Source organism: Carettochelys insculpta, chromosome 21, assembly GCF_033958435.1.
Source record: "Carettochelys insculpta isolate YL-2023 chromosome 21, ASM3395843v1, whole genome shotgun sequence".
Classification (NCBI taxonomy): domain Eukaryota; kingdom Metazoa; phylum Chordata; order Testudines; family Carettochelyidae; genus Carettochelys; species Carettochelys insculpta.
In genome coordinates, this window is record NC_134157.1 from 232412 (window position 1) to 240281 (window position 7870).

Sequence of the window (7870 nt, forward strand, 5' to 3'; positions counted from 1 at the left end):
CAGCCGGCCTCCCACTCCCTCTCCACTGCACAGTCACCAGCTGAAACCTTTGGTCCTGCCCAGGGGCTGGGTGAGAACAGAGACAGCCTGTGGGGGCAGCCCCTGCCCGGGGAGATCCTGCCCCGCTCCCACCTGCACCATTCATGTCCCTGCAGGGGTTTTGCTCCCAGCAGGATAAGGACATTTTGAGGGGGAAGCAAAGGGAAGCCACAGGAGGGGTCCCAGGCTGCTCCCAGGCAGTGCGGGTGCATCAGGTCAGCACTGGGGGCAGCTGGGGGAGGGGGAATTACCACTGGGGGGGGCAGAGCTGGGTGTGTGCACCTGGGAGTGAGACTCTCCCTGTCGCTCACTCGCGTGGGGTGTCTCTGCAGTGGCAGGGCTGGGGCAGGAGCTGCTCCCGCAGACAGGGCAGAACGTAGCTCCTGCCGGCTCAGGCAGTTGTGTGTGTGTTACAAATGTGCTGCAGGAGCTGGTTAGCACTGACCTGTCTGGAGAGGGCCAGGAGGCAGCACACACTGTGACCGGGATTCCCTCGTGCTCAGTGGCCCAGGACATCGTGCTGAGTACTGGGCTGCACAGACCTGTTGGTGAATAACAAGAATCAAGGGTATCACCTCCCTGCCTTAGTAACAGACAAAGGGCTTTGGGGTTCCTCCCATGCTCCCCAGGCCCCCTCTGCAGCCACCTCAGCCGCCCACCTGTCAGTGTCTGTTACTTCTTCCTCCAGAAGGACGGCAGCCGCCTCCTGCAGCTCTGAACTCTCCAGCACAGCCCAGAGGTGCTGCAAAGCAGGTGAGAGGCAGCCAGAAATACTTGGCCAGGCACCACTGGGTGCTGCTTTCCTAATCCCCATGTACCTGGGAGGTTCATGGCCAGGGGAGCCACAGAGCCTCTCTGGGACTTTTCTCCTAACCTGTTTAGGTTTTGTCAGTGACAAACAAAGGGATGTGAGAGGAGAGTAACTCTCCCTCTCCTGCCCTGCCCCACTGCCACCTTCTGTGTGCACAGACAGCCCCAGAGAGCCACAGCGCTGGGAGGATCAGACTCCCTTCTTGCAGTCAGAGGAGTCACCTTCCCAACACCAGTTCCAGCTGCCTTTGCCTGAGCTCTGCTCTGTACCTGGACTACTTCCCAATGCCCCTCTCCCATCAGCCTTTACCTTCCCCAGCAATGGCTGGGATTGCCAAGGGAGGGCTCTTCTGTTCTCCAGACACAGGTAGGAAAACATTGCCAAAGATGCAGCGCAAGGCACCACTGGGAGTTGAACCCAGGATCTCCTGTTTACTAGACAGGTGCTTTAACCAGCTAAGCCATGGTGCCCCCCTCGTTTGAGCTATAAGTCCTGACAAAGAGGTGTCTGCATAAGTCTGTCTCTTCGACCAAAAAGCAGCCCTGGAGCACTTTAAAGATGACCAACCTAATTTATCAAGTGCTGAGCTTTTGTGGGGTGAACCACTGTGATGGATGCCCACAGCCACCCCTTCCCACTCCCCAGCACAGACATTGTGCCCGAGGGAAGCTGGAGTTGCCACCGAGAGGATAGTGAGGATGAGAGGAAGGAAAAAACCCCTTTCGCTTCTTGTCCCCTCTGCAGTGTGTGGGTCGGACTCCACCAATCTACCCTCCTCTCTCCCCACCTGCCCCAGTGCTAGGATCCCACCAGCGGAGCCTGGAGTCCTGCCCGTCCTTTGCTCCCTCAGCCTGAGTCCCCCCCTCACTTTAACTCTGTGCTCCCCACTCCCTCCTTTCTCCCTGTTCACACCCCAGGGGTGGGGCGAGGAGGGCTCAGCTGTGGGGCAGAGTTATCTCGTCTCTCACAGAGGGGGGATGGGCTGCGCTGCCCCAGCTGGAGCTCGTCAGGGGGAGTGCTTGATGCAGTGTAACGAGAAGAACATTTTGCCTTTCTGTCTCCTTCTGCCCTTCAGTCCCACTTGTGACCCTCCACACAAGCCCTTTGCTTTATTACCAGCCCAGTGCAAATCACTGTGCCCTGGGGGTGGGGCTGACTTTACAGCTTTCCCTATGTGAAATCTTTGAGCAGGGCCTGGGGCTGTGACTGGGCAGTTGCAGGTCGGGGTCCGCCGGGGTCGTGGGGCTCCTGGTCGTGTCTGGTGCCCCTCCCCATGTCACGGATGTGTGTGCCGTGTGGGGTGTGTACCTGACCATCCAGTGCCGTGGTCAGGGGTACCCTTACCTGGGCAAATCCTCCTTGCTGAAGACCCGCAGGTGGACCATGGCAAGACCCATGTGGGCATCAGTGGGGAGCCACAGACCCCCCCGCCATCTGCCTTGGATGAAGACTGTGAATGCAGGGAGCTGAACTGGGGATCATTGTTGGCCTCTACAGGGTATGAGTAGAATCCATGGCTCCGCGCACCTTCCTGGGTGAGGCTCCTGCTTCTGGCCTGGCCGGGGGCTGGGCATCAGTGGGAAGAGCAGAGACCCCCCCATTCTGGTGCCTGGCCTCATGACCAGAACTCTGGTTCCTTTTCTGACCCCACGGCTGCTCTGCTCTCCCCCCTGCCCAAGCCTTCCTGCCCTTGCTGAAGCAGGCTGCCCAGGGAAGCCCCCAGAGAGGGCTGTGCTGCAGCAAGGTGGCCGTCGTCAACATGTCCAGCATGGCTGGCTCCATCCAGAATGTCTGTGGCTGTTATATGGTCCAAATCATCTCCTATCGCTGCAGCAAGGTACAGGGCACACCCAGCAGGGCCTGACTGCTGCCTAGGTTTGCTACTTGCACAAATCCCTGTCCTTCGGTTTATTCCCCTTGTTCCCCATCCGACTGCCACCACTCCAGCCTCCAGCGCTGTGTTGGGCAGGGCCGGCAGATTTTGTCTGCCTGCAATTCGCTTGGGCTTTAGATCAGAGCTCCCATCCTGTGAGGAACTTTCTGTTGTGCCTGTATCCCGCCGGAGAAATCCCCACGCTGAGATGGGCCGGGGACAGCTCAGCCCCAGTCGAGCCAGTCTCAGCTAAGGGAAGCGCCATTGAAGAGCTGTTCATTCTACCCACTCCTTGGGGAGGACTTACCCCTTTTGGAGACCATCCCCAGCTCAACTCCAGGGGCCAGACCCTAACTGTGCCGAGTAAAGTTATGGGAGAACCAAAAGGAGCAACAATGTCACATTTTCACTTTTCCCTGTCGGCCCAGATCCTGCATAACCGGGAGCCACCTCAGCACGGCTCTCAGGTGTGCTCACCTGTCACAGCTCACTGGAAGTGGCTCAGGATCAGTGGCCCATCAAACTGCAGCTACACCCGCATCTGAGTGGGTTGCTGTGATCGCTGAGAGCATGAGAGAGTGCAGCTCCCAGGAGCGTTTTCTTCTCACGAGTGTTTCCTATAAGCTGAGTGCTTGAGTGGCCATGGAGCAGAAATTCAAATGCTGCCCAGCTGATTAGCAGAGCACCCACAGCTGGCAGCGAGTGTTTTTATTCGTGGTGCCCATCCGCACTTGCTTTGGTGCACATACGATTTATTCTGCACATGGAAAGATGAAATTAAAAGGAACGCTGCTCTCACCCCTTTGTCTGTCTGTCCCTTCCCTCCCTTCAGGAGTGTGGGTCATTTCCTACAGGGCTCGTTCCCTCCCCCACACTCTGCTGTCTCTGCTCATGGCATCTCGCCTGCAGTTCCCCCATCCCCATGTGCCCAGGCAGAGAGGTGCCAGGGATGGGGTCGGTGGCTCTCAGCAAAGCCCAGGTGGTGCGTGAGGGAACTCCTTTAAGAAGTGCAGTGAGACGGGAGCATACAAGTATCAAGAGGGTAATAACAAGACCACCTGGGGCTTTGTTGGGTAACAAAGGTGCTCAGCACCCAAGTGGTGGCCACCAGGACTCCAGCATTTCTGTAGCTGGCAGGATATGAACCTGCACAGGGCAATCCCCCCGGTGTCTTTGTCCCTCAGACTCGCCACAAACCCCTCTCTTGCAGTGTCAGCCCTTGGTCCTCGCCAGAGGTTTCCTGGGAATTTCCAGCACATTGGGAAGTCCAGGTCACACGTCTCATGCCATGTGGCAGTGGTGACTCTGGGGTTTCTGGGTGCTGCTTGGAGCACAGTGTGCCACCCCAGGGCACTCACACCGCAATGGAGACAGGCACCTCTCTGGTCAGTGCCTGCCAGCACCATGTAAAGCAGCCAAATGTCCATTGTGGGTCAGGCCAAAGGTCTATCTGGCCCCGTGTCCTGTCCTCTGGGAGGGGCAACACCACGTGTCCCTGAAGCCAGCAGGCAGGTACCACTGGGGGTTGAACAAAGGATCTCCTCTTTACTAGGCAGGTTCTTCACCAACCAAACCATGGTGCCTGCTCTAGCTAAGCTCTGCCATCTGCCTGCACCTGACTCCTGCCAGCCCACCCCAGGGCCTGCCTGGCTTCAGTGGTGTTTGGATCCTGTCAGGCAGAGGCTCCAGTAGTTTTACTCCCAAATGGGGGTGACTCATTGCACAGCCTAGAGAACCAGGTCAGTGTCACTGTGTGACTCAGGGCTGTAAAACCCACACACCCTCCTGAGTAAGAGGGACACTGACCTACCCCTGGTGCAGACAGTGCCCTGCCAACCAGACAGCTTTTCCCACAGCATTGCTGGTGGTGGTTGGGCAGTGCAGACTCAGCACACAGGTGGGCTGTGACAGCTGCAATGGGGAGGCTGGTGCCAGCGCTGAAAGCTCCCTGGGAGTGGGAGGGGCCCTGGTCTGCTTCACCTGCTCCCTCTGAGGCCACCTGTGCTCCTCCTCCTCCCATGACACCTCTTCCTCTCCCAGCTCTGCCTCTTCCCCTGAGCTCTGGCCCCAGCAGCCTGCTGCTCTCTCCTCTCTTCCCCACAGGCCTCCCTACCTGCTGCTCATAGCTCTTCACCCCTGCCCAGGGACTGCCAGCCAACTCCCCCTGTGCAGAGACCCGCTCCTCCCATCCCATGCACCTCTCTGCCCCTCTCCTGAGCTCCCATGGCCAATGCTGCTCATCATTGACCTTCTGCTGGTGCCTGCTCCTTGTACCTCAGCACTCCATCTCCAGCAGTGACTGGGGACCTCAGGCAAGAGGCAGGACATGTGTGGGAAGAGGAGCGATGCAGGCAGGGACTTGCACCAGTGGTGAGTTACCTGGGCCTGTGGTGCTGCTGCACCAGGTGTGCCAGGAGGGAGCCTCTGAGGCCAGAAGGACAAGGGGACCAGAGAAAGCCAATAGAGCTGCTTGAGCCCTTGGCAGGGTGCGGGTGCTCCCCCTTGCAGGCTGAGGTGTGTTGCAGCATTGGGAAGTTGGGGATCCTTACCTGGCCCAGGCCCCCTTTGCAGCCCCTCCCTTAGGCTGGGGGCATGACTCTGGCCTGCTCCCTACACCAGCCTCGTTTCTTCAGCTCTTTTGGTCTCCTGTCCAGAGCAGGCAGGGAAAGGGAAACACCTTCTAATAGCCAGCATGGGGCTTGAACCTGTGACCTTGGCATTATTAGCACCATGCTCTGGCCAACAGAGCTGGCTGGGACATAGAGAAAGGCGTCATAAGGGGCCTTTTTGGGAATGAGCAACAGGCAGCTGCAGGGCCCCTGGCCACTGAATAAGATTTTCTCCCCTCCCCCACCAGCCTGGCCTCCCCTTTCAGCCTGTCACCCATCCCCCACTGCTCTAAGCCCAGCTGGGGGTCCCCTCAGCCCTGGCTGCCCCTTGCCAGCTGTCCTGGGCCCTGCAGTGTGTCCCTCAGACCCTGTCTCTCCCGCCCCTCCCCACTGCCCTGATCCCCTTGTCCCCTCAGACCCTGCCAACCCCCCACTGCCCTTTCCCCCTCCTCCCTCAGCCACAAGCCCAGCCGGGTTCCCCCCACACCTGCCACCCCTCCCCACTGGCAGACGCCCTCCCCCTCCCTCTGCACTGCACCGCACCGTCACACACTGAGACCTTGGCCCTGCCCAGGGCTGTGTGAGAGCAGAGACAGCCTGTGGGTGCAGCCCCTGCCCGGGGGAATCCTGCGGCTGTGTCTTCGTGTGCCTCTTCTTCCGGAAGCGGCATGGTAGTGAGCTGTCCAGAAGATGCTAATGAGGAGCAGATGTAAATTGCCTGCACCTCATTTGCATATGGTGCATAATTCAGAGTCCAGAAAAGGCTCTTGCAGACTCCGAAATACACGTGCAGACGTGTGACCCACAGGGATCTGCCAGAAGGAAACGCTCCTCCAGAGGCCCCTTCTTCCTCACTTTTAAAAGGTTTTTGCTTTTTAAATTTTTAATTGTTATTAATTTAATTTATAATTCCTCACGAGGGCGATTCAGTATTTTAACATAACTGACGCATTTGGAGACCAAAATTCTCTGCAACAAGATTATAACATTTAATCTCTTCCCCATAATGCCGTACAACAGCGAATTATTTTCTCAGAAGCAATAGTACAGCTCTGACAGTGAATGAAACTACCAATTAGCTCTTTCCCTAACACAGGAATTTGTTCGTCTTTCGGGTGCTTCAGAACTGCTTGATTTTTGTGAAGCGACAGACTCACTCGGCCACCCCCTGCAACCTCCCCCCGTCTGACCATCTCCCTCATGGCTCGGGCCGGGGGTCTGCAACCGAAATAGTGAGAAGAGCCATTTTTCACAAATTCTGTTACAAAACGAATCCTTCAAGAGCCGCAGGGCCTGTGAACCCGGCACCGTCCTGGATAGACAGAAACAGCAAACGAAGCCCGACTGGACTTTTTGTGACCCCTGGTTTCAGAGCAGCGCTCACATAGGCATTGGTACCCGCGAGAAATTTAAGTTACACCCAGCCCCACCCCCACCCCACAAACCCACCCCAGAGCTCCAAGCTTAACCCCTTCAGCCCCAAACCCGCCCCCCGCAAGCCCCCAGATTTATCTGGCTCAGCCGAGGGGCTCTGTGCACTGCGGCTGCTCCCCCTGCCCTGCTTCCACCTTCTCCGCGTGGCTGCACAGCTCCGGCAGGGCAGGCTCGGCCGCCCCTCCCCCGGCTTTCCTGCAGGCTGACTTTGCCCCCGTTCCCTCTTCTGGGGGTCCCTGCCCTGCTGGTTCCCCCGGCACAGCTGAGCGCTCAGCAGCTGCACTTAAACACAGCAGCTGAGCAGAGCAGCCTCCAGAGCCGCACACGGACTCAGTGGCGCCAGCGCGCGGAGCCCCAAACAGCTCCTTAAAGAGCCGTAGGTGCCCCAGAGCCGCAGGGGCCGACCCAGGCCCAGGTGGTTTAGAAATGGAAGAGGCCAGTCACAAACCCTGTTCAGTAACAGGAAGTGAGTGCACTTTTCAACAGTGCAGGGAGCTGGGGTCACAGCCACAGACCCACAGCAGGGGGCTGGTGTGATGCTGAACCACATGGCTAAGCACGGAGACCCCCCCAGTCCCCCTGTGAAGTGGGAGCCGGGTTGTTGTTTAGATTTTGTGTTGCAGATGGTGGCAGGCCTGGGCCCGGTGACTATTTCGCAGTGTCTCACAAGCCCCTCACGAGAGGACACAGCTGCACACCCCTTGAGACGCTCTGTGCAAAGGCTGCATGTGGCAGCACACGCACGAGGCAGGGGAGGCTGAGCCTGCCACGGAAAGGCTGTCTGGGCCTGGAAGAAATGCTGAGGCTGTGCCCTGCTCACAGCTCTGGACACCGACTGGCTGCTGCTGCCTTTAGGTAGCTTGGACCAAAGCTCCAGGCAAGTGGGTGCCCCCGGTACCCCCTCGACTGTGCCTGTGAAATGGTGTCCTGCTCTGCTGTGTGTGTGCCCCACTCCGCCGCCTCTTCTCCCAGGCCCTGCCACTCTCTGCCTCTTCCTCTCCCTGCCCCCACCTCCCACCCCCTCAGGCAGGAAATAGTGACAGGTGACTGGCCCATGGCCCTGGCAACGCCACGGACAGGACAGGGCTGGGGAGACAGAAGGGG

At 58.5% G+C, this 7870-nt stretch overlaps 1 non-coding gene across 1 annotated transcript; it reads right to left on the reverse strand.

Annotated features, from left to right (window-relative positions):
- Positions 1 to 1246: 1246 nt before the first annotated feature.
- Positions 1247 to 1320, reverse strand: TRNAT-AGU (transfer RNA threonine (anticodon AGU)). Its single transcript has one exon. It is a non-coding gene; the product is annotated as a tRNA-Thr (tRNA).
- Between the last annotated feature and the right edge of the window lie 6550 nt (positions 1321 to 7870).